The sequence below is a fragment of the Thamnophis sirtalis genome, unplaced genomic scaffold (genome assembly GCF_051295495.1).
Source record: "Thamnophis sirtalis isolate CommonGarterSnake01/CBP01778 unplaced genomic scaffold, rThaSir2_p1.2 scaffold_1, whole genome shotgun sequence".
Taxonomy (NCBI): domain Eukaryota; kingdom Metazoa; phylum Chordata; class Lepidosauria; order Squamata; family Natricidae; genus Thamnophis; species Thamnophis sirtalis.
Window position 1 is genome coordinate 20,253,352 of NW_028261381.1, and position 21,990 is coordinate 20,275,341.

At 37.8% G+C, this 21,990-nt stretch overlaps 1 protein-coding gene across 9 annotated transcripts in view; it reads right to left on the bottom strand.

The window, feature by feature from the left end:
- OSBPL6 (oxysterol binding protein like 6) overlaps nt 1–21,990 on the bottom strand; it is an 86,936-nt gene that overhangs the window by 61,532 nt on the left and 3,414 nt on the right. Inside the window, exon 1 of one of the 9 annotated variants that reach the window (XM_087708494.1) lies at nt 3,610–3,628. The exons of the other annotated variants lie outside the window; for them this stretch is intronic. The gene's annotated coding sequence lies outside the window, so the exon portion shown is untranslated. Of the gene's footprint in view, nt 1–3,609; nt 3,629–21,990 lie in introns of those variants that run through there. 9 annotated transcript variants of the gene reach the window in all.

Below are 21,990 nucleotides of genomic sequence, written 5' to 3' on the forward strand. Positions count from 1 at the left end.
TGCCTATGAGAGGTATATGTATAGGCATATGTTTCGCCTTTATTTTTGTTATCATCCAAGATGCCTTCCTCCTCCAATTTTCCACACAATAACAAGCCTGTGAGGTGGACGGGCCCAAAATCACCTAAATGGCTTTCATGCCTAAGGAAAGGCTTGAACTCACGGTCTCCCACATTTTAGCCTGGTGATGCCTTAACCACTAGACCAAAGTGATTCCCAGTAACAAAATATGTATGCTATGGACCACTTTCATCTTTAAATGGTATACTATTTATCTATCAGGGAAATACTAAGCATAACTACTTTTTTTCTTATATTAGTTTCCTTGTTTAAAACAGACACATGTACAAATGTCTTTGATCCACACTTCCCTAAAAAAAAGTGAAATAGTATTTGTACTAATTTGAGAAAGATCAAAGCATTCTGCAGTTTCAACTAATTCAACCATGATTTGCTTTATTTTCACCTCCTCCTGTTATCTCATAATTTCAAAGTGATGTATAAAAGAAGAAAATAGAGTTAGCGACTTCACAAATTGCTATTAAAGAAATGAACAGAGATATTTTAGCTGATATCAGTTTTAAGTCACCTCAACTCCCAAAAGAGATAGTTAATATTCTGGAAGTATTTTATACACAAAAAACCCATAAACAAATGAAAAATATATATTCTAAAAATATATATGAAGAATATATAGTAAAATAAATATAGGCATCATGCTGTTAATTGCTGCAAATCAGATGCAAAATGAAGAACAGTTAACTGTTCTGACATATTTATGTTCTTAGTTCATATACCACAAACTGTCTCTGACTAAGTCATATATTTGTCTGTTATACAGAGTTTAAAATTACTGTCAATATTAGCATACCTCTTAAGAAGAAACACAAAAACGTTTTGCCCAGCTTTCTATCAATAACTGTATTCCTTTTTTTTTTCAGAGTTATCCTAAGTTAAAGCTCTAGGCATCAAAATTTAAAAAAAGATTCCAAACTATCTGGAATCATATTTCTTCTATAGCTCATCTTACAACTAAGCTTTGCCCCCTTCCCCACTTTATTCACAATTATAACTTTGGAATAACCTGTATTTTCAGTCTGGAAAGGATAGACATAAGGCTATCCTTTGTAGCCTGATATGTCAAATAAATAAACAAACAAGTAGGGTTATTTGAAACCATTTCCAGAGTTACACTCTTCAAAGCCGATTAAAAATAGTAATAGGATGCAAAAGAATAATAATAATAATAAAAACAAGATTTAAATATTATATGAAACAAATTCTTCATGAAACTTTGCTGTCACGAAGATTTGAACCATGATTGGATTGTCAGTTGTAAAAGACAAAATAAGGGGTAAAAGAAGACAGAATATGAAAGTCATAGGCTTATGAACAGTTTTTGACATTACATGTGAATGTCATCATGGAGCACTGAAACCTGCAGGTGTTGTATTGTTGAGTTTAATAGTATATTAAAGTGATTCCAATTACTGGAAGCAGTTCTTCCTTATTATCACAATCATGACTGAATCAACATTAAAATGACTGATGAACATCTAACGTGGCAGATTAAACTGAAACATCATTAGCCTATAAATTTTATTATCCTTTAAAACTAGTGTCCTTCAGTGGATTTTATTTTTATAAACAGAATCAGTTTTTTAAAAAAATGATGGCTGAGTCAAGTATTAGTCATCAGAGGTTATGGCTTCAGTTGTAACAAACAGCACAGCATACCCCAAAGGGCTACAAGAACAATTCTATTTGTACTTTTCAAGGCCACTTTCAGATGTATTTTTAATACTAAGTTAACTCTTTCACATATTCCAGTGTTAATTCCCAAACTACCCTGCATTAGTTTCACTTTATAAATGAGAGTAAATGGAATATTTTGAGAATACAGTGCTAAATTTAGCAGTGAGTACCTAGAGGTTTAATTTGGTTCATAGTTGTGGAAAAATCAACAGAACCAAAATCGGTTTACCCAAACACTGATTTATTTTCAGCAATGTTTTTTAAGCCGTTGGGAAAACAAAATTCAGTGTCATGCAATTTTTTTTAACCAAAACAGGAACTAGTGGAAGAGGGGACTTAAGACTTGATAGATCTCAATTTATGACTATATGTTCAGGGACCATCCAAAGTTATAGTAACGTTGTTACACTTGTTGTAGTATCATCCACAGTCTCATGATCAAAATTTGAGTGCTTGGCAGGGTCCCCAAATTTACGACCAGAGGGGCGCTTCAACTTCCTCCAGCCTATCTCTCTTCTCCATCTATGCCCTTTTAGCTCTACATCGCACCTGTTCTGCTGCCTAAGCCGACCTTTATTGTATTCTTGCCCCCACTGCTGACAAAGAATGCCCGGTCTGGTTACCGAGCCAGGTGGGTGTTGGCATAGTGCTACGAAAAAGAAAAAAAACAGGGCTGAACATCCCAAACATCTAACAGAGTTTATTATATTAATTGATTATATATTATATTGATTATATATTAATCATAAATGAGTCAGTTGCCAAGTATCTGAATTTTCATCACTTGACTATGGGAATGCTGCAATGATTGTAAGTTTGAAAAATGGTCATAAGTCACTTTTTTCAGTGCCATTGTAACTATGAATTGTCACTAAATGAACTATGGCAAGTCAAGGACTATATGTATTATTTGTTAGTATGGGGCTACCCAACGATTAGATAGACGGTTCCTATTCTAGATTGCTGCTTGCTTGGATAAACACATAAAAGCTACCTCATTAAATGTCACCTTCAGAATGCCTATTTATTTTAGCATCAACCACAGAGAAAACAAGGCTCAGTGGCCAAGACGCTGGGCTTGTCGATCAGAAAGGTTGGCAGTTCGGCGTTTTGAATCACTAGTGCTGTGTAACAGAGTGAGCTCCCACTACTTGTCCCAGCTTCTGCCAACCTAGCAGATTGAAAGCACTTAAAAAAATGCAAGTAGAAAAATAGGAACCACCTTTGGTGGGAAGGTAACAAAGCTACATGTGCCTTTGGCGTTTAGAAATGCCGGCCACATGACCAGAGAGACGTCTTCTGACAGCGCTGGCGCTTCGGCTTTGAAACAGAGATGAGCACTGCCCTTTAGAGTCAGGAACATATGTCCGAGGGGACCTTTACTTTTACAGATCAAGCAGGTCTTTAAATATATATTTTTTAATCATAAGTTGTCTGTATTGTATGGTGTGGTATGCCTTGTCTGACACTAGCTTTCTGGAACTCTGTGGCATCCATCATAATTTAAGTTTTCAAACAGAGATGATGCTTTAATTATACACCACATATCTTTTCAGTGCAAAACATTCCTTTCCTAATGTAAGCTTTTTAACAGCATGCCAACAGTTTCTCGCTCTCTTCCAGATTTGTGCCAGAGAAAACTCTAGTGGGTACACACAAATATTTTTGAAGGAAAAACCTTTGACTGCTTTAACACTATCTCAAAGTGTTAAGAAAATACCATATTAAGTATCATAGGAAGGGCCTAGAGATGAAACAGTTGTAATTACAGCACTATAAAATCTAAAAGGACAATTTCTATGATAATTACGACAGCTAATTCACCAATAGAAATGGATACACTCTGAGTCTTACCCTTTTAAGAAATCCAGATCTGTTTTGTATTTCTAATTGGATTTCTCCTAGAAGATGATTATGATATAATTGTCAGTGCAATTCAAGATGCAGAGATTACAAACCTTATACAGCCTACGAAAATATGCAGAAAAGATGCAGGTTGATTGATTTGATTTATATCCCACATGAGCTCCATTTTACCCCCCACAATAGAAACACTGTACAATAGAAATGAAATAGTGAGGGAGTGTGTGCATGTGTGCGTGTGTATGTCAGTGTCTACTATTTTTTCAGCAGTGAAGGTAAACCCAATTCTAGACTTGAATACAATACTGGACCATCTAGCTCTCTAAAACAAACATATAATGAATGAGTACAGGAGAAAACCCAAATGGACAGCAGAACGAAGAGCACTGCATGTTGTATAGCAAGGTAAGATTTTATTTCATCATTCTGATTTCTGATTTTCTACAAACTGTCTGCACCAGCTCTAGGACACAGGCATGGAAAAGCTATTTTGCAGGTGAATTTTCATATGAATTTATAAATAGGAAGGGAGATGGGACTCTGCACTTCCATAAAAATTAAATAGTTGACATATTTAATAATAGTGCCATCCAAGTTCATTATAAGCTTATAGAAATGACCCTAATTTATTTCAGGAGTAATCTGAACACAATAACAGGTAGGGGTGTGGTGTGTGTGTGTGTGTGTGTGTGTGTGTGTGTGTGTGTGTGTGTGTGTAACAACTAAAAAAAATACAGGTAGTTCTCATCTAACAACCATTCATTCAGTGACCATTCAAAGTTACAATAGTCCTAAATGGACTTACAAATGATCCCCCAACCTAAACCGGTTGTAGCATCCCCATAGTCATGTGATCAAAATTTGAGCAGTTGGTAGCCCCCCTACACTTCCAACTCCCACCAGGCAATTTCTCCCCCATCTATGCCCTTCTGACCCCCTGCACTTCACAGACCCTGCCACCCTAACTGACCTTTGTCATCTTCTTGCCCCCACTGCTGACCAAGCATACTCAACCCAGGCCCTTCACAAAACAGCTGCTGGCCACACAAGTTTCATCCTTCCCCAGATCACATGTGGCAGTTTCCTCACAAGAACAGGGGAAGGTGACCCCACACGATCAGCAACTGTTTCATGAAGGCCCAGGTCAGGCATGTGTTATCAGCAGAAGGAAGAAGTAGATGGCAAAAGTCAGGTGTGGTGGCAGTGTTCTTGGAGTGCAGGGTAGTGATGGTGACTGCAGCTGGGATTGGGATGGGGCAGCTTCGCAGGGAGCTACAACTTTGTGCCATGTTGCTGGACCATGCTGGGGATTCTCGGGGCAGCTGCAGCTTCACCCCAAGGTTCTCAGAAGGCAGAGATTGGGAGGGGGGGGGGAATAAGTCATTGGAAGAAGTTGAAGGGGAGGCAGTGTCCTAACTGGGACGAACCAAAGCTTGGGGCTGGGAGGGATCAAGCCTCAGATGGCTAGGATTGGGGCGAGTCCTTGGCTAACAACTGGCGGAATTTGGTTAATGACAGCAATGAGGAGTCACTAAGCGATGTGGTCACATGACATCCCACTTTGCAACTGCATTGCTTAGTGACATAAATTCTGGTCCCAATTGCTATCGCAACTCAAGGGCTACCTGTGCAGAAAACTAGTTAACCCTTTCTGACTTTGCAGCCAAGGAATGGTGCGTCTAGTGATAACTAATGTTAAGACACAGCCATGCAGATGTAATGCAGTGGGACATACCTGATTCCCATAAGAGATTCCCATGAAAGACCTACATGCTCTCAACAATTCCTCAGGACAGCCTACTCGATGAATGCTACTATCTACTTTATTCTCAAGAAAGCCTTTCTCTCTGCACAGATTTGATCAGGAGGTGGAAAGTGACAAACCTCCTGCCTCCACATTCCTTTTTGTAGCTTAATGGGAGCAGAGAGACCATATGACATTATAATCAGTTCAGAATAAGTGGCCTGAATCAGTAAGAAATGCGCATCTTTATTATGTATATCAAGGTTAAGGACATGAACAAGAGTTGAAAATCAAAGAGCAAGAGAAAAAAGAGCAACAGAAGTGTTCAGTTTTTGTCTCCACAGCTGCTGTCTAAGCCAGAAATATACATACAGAGATAAAGCAGAATAATTGGGTAACAAAAAACCCAGAGTTTAAAATATTTTTAATAAAATAAAATAAATTACATCAAGCTTCCACCAATTCTTATATTGCTCTATATATCCTAGATCTCCAATTCCAGATCCATGGGAACTGGATCCTTGATTTCTTGGCTTTGAACATAAGATGTTCCACTCTTCCCAAGGGACAGAAGGAATAATAATAATAAAATAATGGAATGGTCTCCTTCTCTTTTCACTCTTGATCTATTGATCAGTTTGAATTTATGAGGCTTCAATCATCTCTGCTCAGTAGCTCAGGGTTTTTTCCAGACAAGTATGTTCTTTATCTTACACTTCTTTACTTTTTAAAATGTTAGATGCCTAGAATCATTTAGAGTTGGGTAGCTTCTAAATTCAATAAAATACAGGTAATGCTCATTTAGCAACTGCCTTCTTTAGCAACCATTCTCAGTTACAAAACTGATGAAAAATTCCTATGAACATTCCTTACATTTACAACTTAATCAGGTCTGTAAAGCAAAGGAAAGCTGAAGTAATAATAACATAAGCAAGCTTGTGATTTCACCTCAAGATTACTTCATTTAATGGCTGAGTTAGTTGCTGGTCCCTACCATTAAATGAGGACTACCTGTAAATAATGATGATAATAACTTTGTCCTACCTTTTCTAGATGATCTATAATCTAGTAATTATTTTTTCCTGACACAGTCACCTGCTTTTAACCCTTTGAATCCTTGCTTTGTGCTCTGCAACCTAATCTTGCAGGTATGACTTCATTCAGAATGTGACTGAACTTTTGGCAGCTTTTGTTCTGCGCATCTTTTGACCTTTAGAGTACACATTTAGCTTGCCACAAACTGCCTTTTATAGCAACTATAATGGTGAACTGGACGGCCTATTTCACATTATCAATATTTAATAATATTATAATGAATATTTATTCCAATCTTAGGAAAAATAACTCAGAATTCAGCATGAGGAGTTAAATGGCCCACTACATTTAGTGATGTAGGCAACACCACACATCTTTTTAAAAAGTAAATCCAAATTGTGGCAAAGGAATATGTGTCCTGTCCTATTCTAATGTTTGCAACTAAGTGTAGAAATCATTCTAGCATTCTAGATAGAATTTTTAATGTAAAATAAATAAATTCCAGTAAGTGCCCCAGTGGTAAATAGTATACTGTGTTAGCTGTATCATGTAAGCAGAATCTCCAAACATGAATTCAAATACAGTATTAAAATACAAACCACCAGAAATATTACTGTGACAATAAGGTTTTCAAATAACAAACTATAATTCTATGGATCAAATAGTATCAGTATAAAACTTTGAATCAAGAACTCCTTAATGAATGCTTCTCCAAAGGAACTAACATTTTCAAAACTGCAACACGTTATTCTTGTCAGTGAGGTAGGCAAGAATGAGTCAAAATAAGGAAAAAATTGTGTAAGATATTGGTTTGTTTCCAGTCCTTTTACTCTATCTGCAAGGAGGCTGTGACTCACGAATGCACTTGGTTTGCATACAGAATGACAAAGCATCCAAAACATGGCTAAAAGATCCTGGCTCTTTCCATTACAGTAATAGAAACAGCAAGAAAAAAAATCTCTGCATATGTTATTCTGAAGTCTAATGATAACTCATAATGCAACATCTGCAATCATATTTTGGAATAGAGATATGAACCCAAATCACTTAATTGAAAAGATTAAATGGACCATAGCAAAACTAAGCGAACTGGAAGAGGGAATAAAGAAAGAAAATTACTATTGTTTGTCACACAGTCAACTAGATGTTCAGACTGGATTTGGCATTTTTGTCCACCTATTGAGTCCTTCACAAGGACCTGGGATAGGCAGATGTGGAAATTTGTTGGTGTTAGGTATTGCCAAAGATTATAAGATGTTCCCAGTAAAGCTGCCTTTTGCAATTGATTGATGGTGAATTTATCAATGTTGATGGTGTTCAAGTGATGCTCCAGTTGTTTTGGGATTGCATCCAAGGGGCTTATTACTATTGGTACTATCTTTGCTTCTTTTTTTTTGCCAGAATCATTCTATCTCTTATTTGCAGGTCTTTGCGTTTTATTATCTTCTCCATTTCCTTCTCTTCTATTCTGCCATCTCCAGGTATTGCCACGTCCATACTTTTTTGTCTTTTCTCACTGACAATTGTTTCGGGTGTTATGGCAGGTGCTGGTCTATTTGAATACTAAAATCCTAGAGCATTTCAGCTTCTACATTTTCTATTATTCTATTATTGACCCATGAGTTCTTCCTTGCAGGCAAATAGTATTTCTTAAAGATCTTTCAATGCACCATTGTTGCTAGTTTGTCATGCTGTTGTTTGTAGTCCGTCTGTGCAATCTTTCGGCAGTAGGGAACCAGATGGTCCAGTTTCTTCAACTTCTTTGCAGTGACTACATTTATTATCTGTTGCTGTCTTTTCAATACTGGCTTTGTATACGTTTGTTCTTAAGGCTTGGTCTTGTGCAGCCAGAATTAGCTCCTCTGCCTCTTTTTTCAACTTTTCTGCTCTTAGCCACTGCCCAGTTTTCTTATTCTCTGGTTTCCCTGCTGTTTTTTTATTTAATGTACTGGCCATGTAATGCTTTGGCTTCCCATGCCTCCTTTTTGTTCTTCATTTGGTGCTTTTTATAGGTCAGTTTGGTCTCCCAGTACTCAGTAGGCCTTCCTTGATATACTAGCTTCAGTGCATCTTATACACTATCCTTGAGATAGCCTTCCAATGCCCTTTTTCTTGTTCAACCATCTGATGTACCTGCAATATTCCATGCCAACCCATTTTCCTTGCTAAGTAATCTGTCTATGTCACTGCATGGATGACGGGTATGATTCACTGTCATTATTTTTCTGGTCTTTTTATCCAGGACTTTAATTCTGCTTTAATCCAGTCCACTATTCCAGCTGTGTATCCAATGATTGTGATTGATTGCCTTAATTATATTTCTCCAAATAGAGTTTGGACTTTAAGATCTTCTTCACTCTCTTGATGTATTCATTTCTAACCCTTTTCTTGACTTCAGTATGCTTGATGTTGTCAGCTTGAAGGATGCCCAGGTATTTATAGTGATCATCTTTATCCAGATTCTTGATGTTGTTTCCATAGGACATCTTGATTCCGTCAGTTTTCACTATTTTTCATCTGTTGATGGTGAGGGTGGCACATTTTTCCAATCCAAGCACCATTACAATATATGGCTGCTTATATGGACAGTGTTGAACAGCGATTCTATTTCAGATGTTGTTTTTCATATAGCTTCAGGTCCTCCATATAAAGAAAGTGGAATAGCCTGGTAGATTTTTTTTTTAAATGTTTCATAGCCATGCCTGAGTTATTCAGAACTGTTAAGAGAGGAATCAGTGCAATGATGAACAGTAGCAAGTTTCCTTAGAAAATTCCTCTCAATATTAACCTCTTCCATTCTATCACCATTGACCAGCAACTGTGACTTCCATTGTGCCACCAATCTTTGCACAAAGCTTCTGATGTTTCTACTGTCTCGTTATTTCTAGGCAGTTGGTTATCCAATCATGTATCAGGGAATCAAGTACCTTCTTGTAATCAATTAATGTTACATACAAGTTGGTCTTCTTTCTCTTGCAGTTTTCCAAAATCATCCTGTCAGGAGCTGATTGCTCTGCTGTTAGAACAGTTTTCTTTCTGCTGATGGGGAAAGAGCATGTTTTCAACTAGATGCTGTTGGACTGGATCAGCTACAGCATAACAATCATATAAGCAATTAGGTTTTCCACATGCACAGCAGCAAATCTTTACTCTCTAGACCAGTGTTTCTCAACCTTGGCAACTTTTAAATATGTGGACTTCAACTCCCAGAATTCCCCAGCCTGAATAGCTGGCTGGGGAATCCTGGGAGTTGAAGTCCACATATCTTAACATTGCCAAGGTTGAAAAATACTCTCTTATCCAGAATCACTGACCTGAGACAGACAGGTCTAGAAAAATTATGAAGCAATATATCCGTGATGGTGAAACTATGGCACGCGTGCCACAGGTGGTAAGCAGAGCCATATCAGTGGGCATGCAAGCTCAGCTCTGGCGTGCATGTGTGTGCTGGCCAGCAGATTTTAGGGCCTTTTGCATGTACCAGAAGTCAGAAAACAGGCTGTTTTCAGCCGCTGGTGGGCCTCCAGGGGAGTGATGAAGGCCGTTTTCGTCCTCCCCAGGCTCCTAGAAAGGCTCTGAAGCCTAGGGAGGGAGAAAACAGGTACACTGTGCCATTGCATGCCAAAGGTGGGGGGAGTGCAGAGGGGTCATGCGCGCATACGCGGGGGCAGGAGCATAGAATTATGGATGCGCGCACAATCCCCCCCCCCGCACTCCACCGGCTTTTGGCACATGATGGCAAAAAGGTTAGCCATCACTGCAATATATGAATGGGATCTCTCTACTGCAAAAATCAAAGCTGTGGGTCTATGCTCCAGGATGTAAAAGCTAGATCTTTTCATTCTACCTTTCTAAGTCTGGGGACTTTGCTGGCCCAAGAGATACCTAATCTATGTAGACATAGCAGTTTTCTCTCGTGGTAAAAATATTAGCTCCTGAACCACCAGCTTAATTCATTACAGTAAGCATTACACAATCAACCCATGTTCCTCTTAAGTATTAGCAACGAATTATAACTTAATACTAAAGGTAGACAGGAAAGAAAACATGACTGATCAGCACAAGTAAACTCGGGCATTAACTTCAGTGAGACTGTCAACTTTATAGACTACTGCAGCCTTAAGAGTTTCATAAAGAGGCTCATAAATAGAGTATTTATGCTTAGCCATTAAAACACCTTTCTACATTTTAGCTTATAATATATCCATATGAATCAGCTAGGGCCAATGAGGATGATGTGAGATAAAGCATACTTATCTAGATTTTATCTGTTTGCTTCACTGCTTAAAGTGAATCTTGCACTCTGTTCCCACAGTGATAAATACACCACTAAAAGCTAGCATGCTTTGCATTGAACAAATGCTTGACTATCAAGCATCCAGTCACAGAAGCACCAAGGCGCTTCCGAGTTGAAAGGATTAGCCATTGTTTATTCTGATGGGCAGAATAATGTTCACCATCATTTTAGGCAGAAGATTCCCACCCCTTCCCAATCCATTCAATTCAGTCCTAGGGCATTTTGCATAATGAGCATGTATTTCTATCACTCACTTAAAAGTTCTTCTGCCCAACAAGAATGAAATTTGCACACTAGGTTAAAAATGGCTACATCAATGGATTTAAAATTCTGGGATATTTTGCACTATTTCTAAACAAATCTAAAATTAAAGGCCCATTTTATATTTTTGATTTTGATTTTATTAATATTTATAGGTCGCCCTTTTCCCTGAGGGGACTCAGGGTGGCTTACATAAAATAAGGAAGGGAGGGTACAAGACAATAAACGCAGAACAATACATAAAAGTAAAATAGTACACAACATTCATTCATCATTCGGGTGGGGACAGATTGTCTTTATCCCCAGGCCTGATGGGCTAGCCAGGTCTTAAGGGCTGTGCGGAAGGTCTGGACGGTGGTGAGGGTACGAATCTCCACGGGGAGATCGTTCCAAAGGGTCGGAGCTGCTACTGAGAAGGCTCTCCTCCGTGTGGTTGCCAGTCGACACTGACTGACAGATGGAACTCGGAGGAGGCCTAATCTATGCGATCTAATTGGTCGCAACGAGGTAATTGGCAGGAGGCGGTCTCTCAAGTACACAGATCCACTACCATGGAGGGCTTTATGAGTGACAAGTAGCACCTTGAAGCGCACCCGGAGATCAACAGGTAGCCAGCGCAGCTCGCGGAGGATAGGTGTTATGTGGGCGAACCGAGGTGCACCCACTATCACTCGCGCGGCCGCGTTCTGGACTAGCTGAAGTCGCCGGATGCTCTTCAAGGGCAGCCCCATGTAGAGCACATTGCAGTATTCCAGCCTAGAGGTCACAAGGGCCCGAGTGACTGTTGTGAGGGCCTCCTGGTTCAGGTAGGGTCGCAACTGGCGTACCAGGCGAACCTAGGCAAATGCCCCCCTGGTCACAGCCGTCAGATGGTGGTCGAAAGTCAGCTGTGGGTCCAGGAGGACTCCCAAGTTGCGAACCCTCTCTGAGGGGTATAAAATTTGACCCCCCAGCCTGAGCGATGGAACACTGATCGAATTATTGGGAGGGAAACACAACAGCCACTCGGTCTTCTCCGGGTTGAGTACAAGCTTGTTAGCCCTCATCCAGTCCATAACGGCCTCGAGACCCCGGTTCATCACATCCGCCGTTATATAACTAGAAATCTGCAAAGTTGCCTTGGGAAATTTCAGCTATTGGACAAACTGCAGATAAAACATTTTCCTAGGGCTCCCCAGATTCAATTGTCCACCAAATGTCTTCAGTTTTGGCCAACTGCCTCCGATATCATAATCACAAGTGAAAAAATATGTATCAGAGAAATTCCTCTTTTATTTTGCTCATATATTCCTTAAGTTAGTTTAAACCTGGAACAAAAGAAATAATCATGTACACAAATTCTTTATCTTTGAACAGGCATATTAACACTAGGAATACCTTCAGTGGCCTTTTAGAATTGTGAACTGCATAGACCAGTTTGCATGTTTTAAAATCCTTTCCCCCCCCAAAAAAAATATTAATAATTGAATTGTAGATTACATGGACGAGCCTTCTTTTTTTGTTTATTGTGCACTTGTGTTACAATACAGTACCTTGAAGAGTAATGTAATTGGAATAATTTAATTCAATTTTCCTCCTTTAATTCTTTTTTTGATGTAATCTTATTGCCTTTTGCAACTCTGTCCAACATGCTACTGAAATGCTGCTATTGTTCTATGAAAACTAAATACGATAGCAAAGAGATAATTGTCAACTCTTTATATTTATTCTGAAGGAACTTAAAGCAACCAACACAGTCAAATGTGTGTAGGTTTTTCAACTCTATAATTGTAAAGATATAATTTTAATTCATGTTGCTGGCTATCTAACAAAAATTGCACTGCCTGTACATCACTGGGTCTTACAAACGGTTCAGAAGCAAAAACTCTTGATTTTCTTGACAAGAAAAAGCCTTTCTAGCACTCAAAACAATGAGAATGCTTTTGTAATGGCTTTCAGAGCCAATGTGATCTGCATTGACTGATTTCTTGCTACATATTACAAGGATGATTGCAGTCTTATGAATTACAAAGAATCTGCAACTCATTCTGGGAAATCACACAATTGGTTTAACATAAAAGGATGGCAGACATATAGAGATATAGTTTTAAGCAAATGCAAGAAAAAAGTGATTTCCGCAAAGCCCTTAAAACCTGGCTGTTCCGACAGGCCTGGGGCTGACGAGTTCCCGTACCCGCTCGAATTGTGTGGCTGTTGATTGTTTTTAAATTCTTTCTGTAGTTGCTTGTTTGTTGTTTTTCCCTTGTCTGTATCCCCTACCTTTGGTTGTGAGCCGCCCTGAGTCCCTCCAAGAATAGGGCGGCATATAAGTGCAATAAAATGAAATGAAATGAAATTATTCTTTATTTACCCTAGCATATCCCAAATATATGTAATCCTGGACGTGAGGCTGCTTCAATTCCAAAAATGGTAATTTTTTTCTCTTGCCACATTAACTGAGATGCAAATTAGTACTTAGCACATCTTCCTAGAATTGTAAGTATGATCTTTTAAATTGAGCATTATATACAGGAACTATTTAGCCTAGTGATGGCTAATCTTTTTGTTGTTGGGTGCCAAAAATGCAGGGGCACACGCACAATAGCGCATGTGCGTGCCGGCACCCATAATGCAAAGTTTTCCCCCACATGCACATGCGTGCACAACCCCTTCCATGCTCCCCCACGCGTGCTGTATTGCTTGCCTCCAAGCTAAGCTTGGTATTTCCTTCAGGAGGGCCGGGGGGGGGGAGTTTTCGCCCTCCTCAGATTCCAGGAAAGCCTGGGGAGAGCAAAAAATGGGCCCAACGAGCCTACTGGAAGTTTGGAAGTTCCATTTCCGGCTTCTGGAGGGCCTCCGGGGGGGGAGGCCATTTTTGCCCTCCCCGGGCTTCAGGAAAGCCTCTTGAGCCTGGGGAGGATGAAAAACAGGCCCAATAGACCTACCGGAAGTTCGAACTCCTCAATGCCCTCCAGAAGGCCAAAAATCAGCTGATGGCTCGTGTGCAGACAGATATGGCTCCATGTGTCACCTCCCTAGGCTATTAGAGCAATCTCATACTCTTGATAGGTCCACATTCAGTGCATTACATTTATACATTTTTATTTATTTTAAAAAGATTGCAAGTGTCACTTACTGCCTGTTTCAAGAACGGAAGAAAGAGGAAGAACTAAAATATGTACCCAATGGAGTGTCAGGAAAACAAGATGACAAGCTGAGACAAAAAGGAGTATAAATATAATATTGGAAGGCTGCTGGGCCAATTTATTGAGCTTCCTAAAACCACAGCATAATATCTGAAAAACACTGCACCATAACAAGCATTCATTTTAATCAAGGGACAAAAATGTATCAAGTTATATTTAGTTCCAATCTCTTCTACTCATCAATTCTCCCACTAAATGTAGTTAAATATTTTTAACTGAAAGTTCAATGGATAATTTCTTACAGTCAGATATTATTAATTTCACTGAGACTTATTTTCAAGTAATTTTTCTCTTTCCTTTCTTGTTTGCTACGTTTGCCAGTCCTCCAGAGAACTTTTAACAATTAAATCAAAAGCAGTGTAAACAATTCTGACATAAGTGAAGATAAAACGTGTGATTTCTGAAGATGTTTGCTATTTTAGTTGGTTGTACCTTTGACACTTAATTGAGAATACTATGTTGCTCCAGCAACCATTCCTATTTATTCTGGGATCCTGGGCAAACAAGATTTCCATTCTAAGCTTGATGAAGGTCATTCTGGCAATTGTGATGCTTAAGCACAGGTTATTATTACAACATGCCAAGCAACCACTCTTTAAGATTTCCATCGTAGCACAAAATCCTTATTTGCTACAAATAGAATAATTCTGTGGGGAATCGTATCTAATGTAGTTGTGATGTCTAAATTGATTGCTCTAACTGCATAGGAGATCTTGCCAAATCCAACATCTTTTAGCTAGATGTATATTTACATCTTCATTAACATAAGTCAACCACTTATTTAAAATACCAGTGGTTTTTTTAAAATCAGAAAATGAATGTAAATATTAGAATAGCCAATAGAATTAAAAGAGGACAGAAGGTGGAATTTTGCACCAAAGAATCCAAATACTCTTTAACAGAGAAAAACCTAACATGACCCTAAAGACTGATTCTGCATTTCAAAGACTCCATAAAGCTATTCAGAGATTTTTTTTATTTCTAATTGGATTTTTTAAACAAAATTTCAAATGTGCTGAGTTTAGATTACTTGCAATTGGAACTGGGTTTCAGACTAATATATATAAGACATTTTGCTCCTAAAAATTTATTTTTGTTGCAGAAATGAGTTGTTGAAATAAAGAAGAAAACATGATGATACTATGGTATTCTTGGTGATCAAATAAAACCATGCAGATCCACTTAACCCTGGCAACTTTTAGTATTTTGTTTGTTTGTCAAATTATATACTGTCCATCTCACTCATACGGTCATTCTTAGTGAATATCCCCTTTTTAAGCTTATCGTTTTTATGCTTAAATAGAAGAAGCCTCTTATCTAATCTCTTAAGAGCAATCACAGAAAATGTGTGCGGGCCTATCTTGTATTTCAATATTCTCAGTGTTACTCAACTTTGGTAACTTTAAGATGTGTGGACTTCAAATCCCAGAATCCTTTAATGAGCATGGCTAGCTGGAGAATTTTGAGAAATGAAGTCCACACATCTTAAAACTGTCAAAGTTGAAAAACACTGCCTTAGAGAATACTGAAATACAAAATACAGCCATACACATGCACTAGGATTGCTCCTAAGAGTCTAGATATGAGGCTTCTTCTACTTAAGCATAAAAAGAAACAGCTGTGGCAGAGGCAAGAGAAAAGTGGCTATACTAAATGAAGTGACTGTTATACTAGATTTGGACACAGCAAAGGTACAAACGAAATTTGTATCAATCCCTATGAATATGTGTTCTGACAGAATCAACCAGGAAAATTAGCTTCCAAGGTATTTTATAGCATCCACGAGGTAACACACAATAGCAATAGCACAGGTACCATCCAAGCATGCAGGATCAATTAAATTATTTCTGATCAATTATTCACAGAATTGTTTTTTGCCTCCAGGAGGAGTTGTAAATCAACTACTTAAAGTTCCGTGAAGTACATAAAGAAAAAACTGTTGATATGTTTAACTCATTCAGATTGAAAAATACATAAAGATGGGTGCAAGATTCACATTTTGAACACCATCATCTGGATGTATGAAGGCTCACCAGATGTGACCATTATAGTGCTGACAATTTGGTCACATGCTAAGGAAAGTCAAGGTGAGTTAAGAGAGTATTTCTTTTTGTACCACAGAGAAAGATTGTATTTCAGTCTAAGCACAAAAAGGACAAGACAGGAAGCAATACTGCCATGTTTAATGACCCTGTTCTTGCATCTGAGAGATATGGTCGACCTAACCAAGAACTTATCTCCTTTTATCTGCATTTTCCTTTGAAATAAACAATGGCACTTTTAAGACAGATGTTCAGGGCTCCACTCAGAACAAGCACATCCCTAAGTGCACGAAATCAGATGTTCATGATTTGAAATGAGTGAATATTAGAAATGTTGGATAAAGTAGGCATCCTCTACAGGACTATTAATTTTGGAGTCTAAAATAATGCAATTGCAGTACTAGATGCCAGCTATCAAACTGGATTCTGTATGGTTCTGTTCAGCCAAACTAGCTTAAAACCTAAAAGAACCATTCCAAAATTTAGAAAATATATTTTACATTGCTAGAATGCAACGTGAAAAAAGATGACATGTAAGCAAGAGCTAGCATAAGAAATTATGCAAGTAATGGTAGAAAGGACTTGACCAACTTTACTCATTATGTTGTATTAGGGGTAGGTTACATAGTATTGGGGAATACCACTGCAGCCTCTGAAGCTTCCCTTGGCATCAACCAAGTGTCCATTGGACAGGAACAACTTCAAGGAGGGAGAGAGGGTATCAAGAGGTAGGTCTGCATGATCAACTTCCCTGCCACTCTTTTTACATGTGATGAGGAGGGTAAATAGGAAACGCATTTGTCTGCTGGACTTGAGTTATAGAAAAAGCATTTTTTGTTCTTAAGGCTTGCCCTTCCATTTTCTTTCAGCCTCTGGGAGATAAAGAGAACACTTTTGATTTCACCAAAGTTCACAAGATACAAATATTCAGCCTTTTTTCATCTTCTGAGAAATTGGTCCATATGTACATAGTCTTGAGGTTAAGCTTTAAATATTGAAAAATGAGAAACAATGTGCCACTGTAAATTAATATTTTGCATTTTATTAGCATGATACTGTGACATAGGAATCACACAATGATTTATACCATTCCTCACAAGTGTTTTATTCTTAATTTAATATTCCTCTCTTAAGAGAAGCAAATCAGGAGTACTGGTTTCACACCTCCCAAAAATAATAAAAATATTTCCAAACTCTTTACTTGCCTCTACAAGCTAAAGCAGTGAATATTAAATAATTATAAGCACTCATCAACTAGAATTTTGGATTCATTCACAATATTTGAAATATAGTGAACAAAAAGAAATCCTCTTTGCACCCGGAAAATTGTACTTCTGTATCTGAAGTTGGTACCCTCTTTTTCTTCTCCAGTATTTACTGCTGTACAAAATCTGTTCCCTTCCCATCGGACCACCCTGTCATCTGAATTGATATTTCTGTACACAGTACTGTGAAAATACCGTGAAACTCATTTAACAGACTGATCAGATGGAGGGGGTTCATTATTCACCAGTATCTCTCAAAGTACCACATCATGACAAGTTATATAATTTGTGTAATGAAATCATTATGTAAATTATATAAATGACATCATTACACAAATGATGTAAATCACTGCAGAAATCTCTGTCACATGAAATGTTTATTGTAACAAGGTCTATTAAATCAAGGTTTCATTGTGCTAAAAGGAAAAAACCTCCTGCCTACAGCTATGAACGGTACGGGCAAAAATAAGTAGTTTAGGAATTACGTCCCCCAGGGTAGATTCCCCCCCCCCATGAAAAATACTTGGTAAAGTGCCTTTGGAAAAAGGCAGTTTTCAAACACCTGAAAATTCCTGATAAAGCTGAAAATATGACACTACTGTGTGACCACAAACACATGTTAAGCTGCCAAAGTGCCACAGAATCAAAAATAAATTATGCTTCGTTAGATCAGGTTTCTATCAACACTTAAAATACCAGCAGTTCAATGCATTATGTGAACAGGGAACAAAAAATCCATATAAGCCTTTTAGTGTAAACGTGACCTCTTCCATCTGCCATAGGGGAACACCCTTTTTTTTCCTATCTAGAAAAGATTTGCTGTTACAAATAGTAGGATACACCCAAGCGTTTAAGATTTAACAGCTTAAATACACTTATTTTCAAGTGAATATGTTTTGCAAGCTGTAGAATTTAATGCAGACTCAAGCAAGAGAACTCAAATATTCTCACTGCGTATAGAGTATAATATTTCAATACGTGAAAGGAAAATACATTAAGGTATTATGTAATTATGAAGTCTGCACATGAGGCTAGATTGAATTCAACAGTGAAAACCAAAGTGGTCTGTGAAGAACTCTAAACATTATTCCTTAACACTGGGAGAATATATTATAGAGATTTTATTATGTACCATGCTTGCTTCTAAATAAAATCCTTAGCCCAATCCCTCACAAAAGTTTCTAATCCACATGTATTTTTATTTTAATAGCAGAATACAACATTCTAATACCTCCTGGTGATTTGCAAAGCAAAACAATTCTCGCATTAAAGCAGGATTAATTGTCTCAACAAAACTAGCTCCCCTCCCTTTCAATCATGTACCCCTAAAATTAAAACATAGTACAACTTTTATTTATTAGCATAAATTAGATGGCGTACTTTGTACTCCAAAAAATTAGTTTGACTGTTTTCTTCTGGCCACATAGATTGCAGTGGGAATAGTTGAACACGAGAGATTAGTCTGACATACTGCTGATATGTTATAGGGCAGAGAAAATATATCAGGGAAGGGAAAGGGGGCCATATATTCTGTCTTATCCAGTCTGAAAAAACCTGAAATTACATTTACAGAATAATTAAAGTTCATATCTGCAGGGCTTTCAGCAAGGACACATAAAGTACCCAAATATCTCAGGGATATAAATGAGTAATAATTGATTTCATTTATATCTCACCTTTATTATTTTTATAAACAATTCAAGATGGTGAACATACGTAATATTTCTTCCTCCTCCTCCCCACAACTATAACCCTATGAGTGAGGCTGAGAGTGAGCGATTGGCACAAAGTCACCCAGCTCGCTTCCATGTCCAAGAAGGGACTAGAACCCACAGTCTCCCAATTTCTAGCCTGATGCCTTATCCACTAGACCAAACTGACTCTATATAGTTACTATATACTTGCTTTTAGCCTGGTAATAGAAGTTACTGGACCTTGGAAGCCATTGCCTCTTTCTACTCTTCTGCATTTTAGTTGGAGATAAAATGTTTCCTGAGGGATTGTCTGACATTACATGACAACATTATCTATCTAGCAAATGTCTGTCAAAAATTTATCACATGCAAGAGGCAGTGAAAAAAGGTTCATGAAAAACGTTCAACACGGTTAACAACTGATGGTACAGAAGTGAAAACTCAACAGTAAATCTCTTTACTTTGTCCTACCATGTGCAACTAATATGACATTTTACTCCAGAAAATCTGGGGAGGCAATGTGTACTAGCTTCATAAAGCTATATGTATTCTAATACGCAAATAAAGAAAAGATATCTACTCATTAGTGAAAGAAGGATCTAATTATCATGTAAGATTTCAGTCCAGTAGACACTTTTTAAAAATGAACTATATCTAACAATGAAGTTTGGAGGGAAATAATCTTCAATTCCTAAATAAAATCATTTTAATTTCAAAATTATTCATACATTAGTACTTAGTTAATATTTGATCAATTATATTATTCTATCCAATGAAATAATAATAAATTTATAATTTCCCACTTTAGCAATAGCAATAGCAGTTAGACTTATATACCGCTTCATAGGGCTTTCAGCCCTCTCTAAGCGGTTTACAGAGTCAGCATATTGCCCCCAACAACAATCCGGGTCCTCATTTTACCCACCTCGGAAGGATGGAAGGCTGAGTCAACCTTGAGCCGGTGAGATTTTAGGCCCTCAAAGTCTATGTCTTCAATTAATGCTGGCAGGTTTTTAATACATATCAGAAATCCAACCTCTTTATATGGAAGCAGAAATGAGAGACTCAAAATGTCTGCTTTTTATCTCGCACAGACCAGAAACATGCTACCAATGGGACTCCTGAAAGCCCACCACAGCACAAGTTATTCCATCTGTCATCTCCAGGAACTGGAGCACTTCACCCCAGCTGAAATGCCTATAGCCATAGTTCTGACTCAGACCATCCTTCTACTTCTTCAATAGATTCTAAAAGATTCCCAGAGAAGATATTCATGTTGTGGGTACATAGACAGATCTCCCTCAGAATCTCTTGCCACAAATGAAATCCTGATATTAAAACAGATTAAGACTAGTCAGATGACCTTGTGACTAATTTTTGTGTCCAGCACAAACTGTGTTTATTGTGTCATATATCAACAGATTATATGCAAGGGTTTCCTATCTCCAGTTTAAAACTGTGGAAATAATAAATGAGGACCTCCCATCAAAGCATATCTGTAAGCAACAGGGATAGTGTAATAAGCGATGTTGGTTTGCTATGTAAGCTTGTATATTGAAACTGGCTGAGAATGCTTAAAGAACTTTTGCTTCATCACTTACCACTCTATAATATTTTTACTCATGGGAAATTATACATTCTTATTTTAATTAGAATTTTCTGCAAAGCTTCTTTACCCTTTTCTTCTTGAAGAAAAGAAGCATCCTTCACAATTTTCATAGCCAATGAGGAAGACATTTAAGGGTTAATTTTGAGGAAGACAGTTCATTATCTACCCCAAATTAACTGTAATAATTATTTTAGAACCTGCTGTATGGAGTCATTTTCCCGTTAGCGTTGGGGATCAGTATCTGTTTCTGCACTTTGAAGAAACCCAAACACTTGTGGGTGACTGGCCTGTTTCCTACATTAAAGCTTATGTAGCTGTTAATATGTAGATAGGTTACCATAACAGAATAACCCATTCACCGCAAAATTCTCCACCCATTTCTTCTTACATACAACATACAAGTGTTGTCCATTTGTCATGAACAACGAACTACAGTTAATTTACAGGTATGCATAAAAAGTGTGCTTTTGATCTGTTTCTTTAAAACTCGGGAATCCATAAGCTTCACTTCTGAAATATTCTTTCCATTATATGCTCTACTAAGTAGCTCTTGGGAAGTCTACAGAGTCAAAGCCTCATTGCTCATCCCTCATACCTGCAATGCCACAGATCATGATTCTACTATAGGAACATAAGATGCTTGCTGCCTCAGTCTACTTGACATTGACCAGAACTGGCATTCAGACAGTTTTCTAGCTCAACCCAGAGATGCCAGGGATGAATTTGAGGTCATCAGTATGCAAAGCAATGAATAACACAATTGTACAGGTTCACAACCAGGCACCGGAAGCAGTGGCACATGGGATAGGAATTGCAAATCTTTAGGCATGATTATGTTCTAATCAGCGGAAGCAAGATGGAGAGGGACCAGGAAAGAACTATTTCTCTAGTGTTATACATTCACCCTTTTTCTTTTACCTGACTTAATTATTTTGTTCCTAATTATTCTGTACCCTTCATTACTTTACAGTCGTTTTTATTGCATTCTTCTCAATATTAAACAATTCTGATGTTATTTTCATGAAAAGCAATAAATTGCATTAATTAAAGTAGAAGGATATCATGTGTTCTCTAACCTTCTATGTAAACTAGTTTATGATTTTAAAAAAATAATCTAATCTAAATTCAGTTAGTCTCAGAGTTCTGAACATAATAAAATATTGGGCAGAAAAAGCTTCCAAAATTTTACTGCAACATTAAAGCTAGAAATCAAATGCATTATAAATCAAATGCAGTTGTA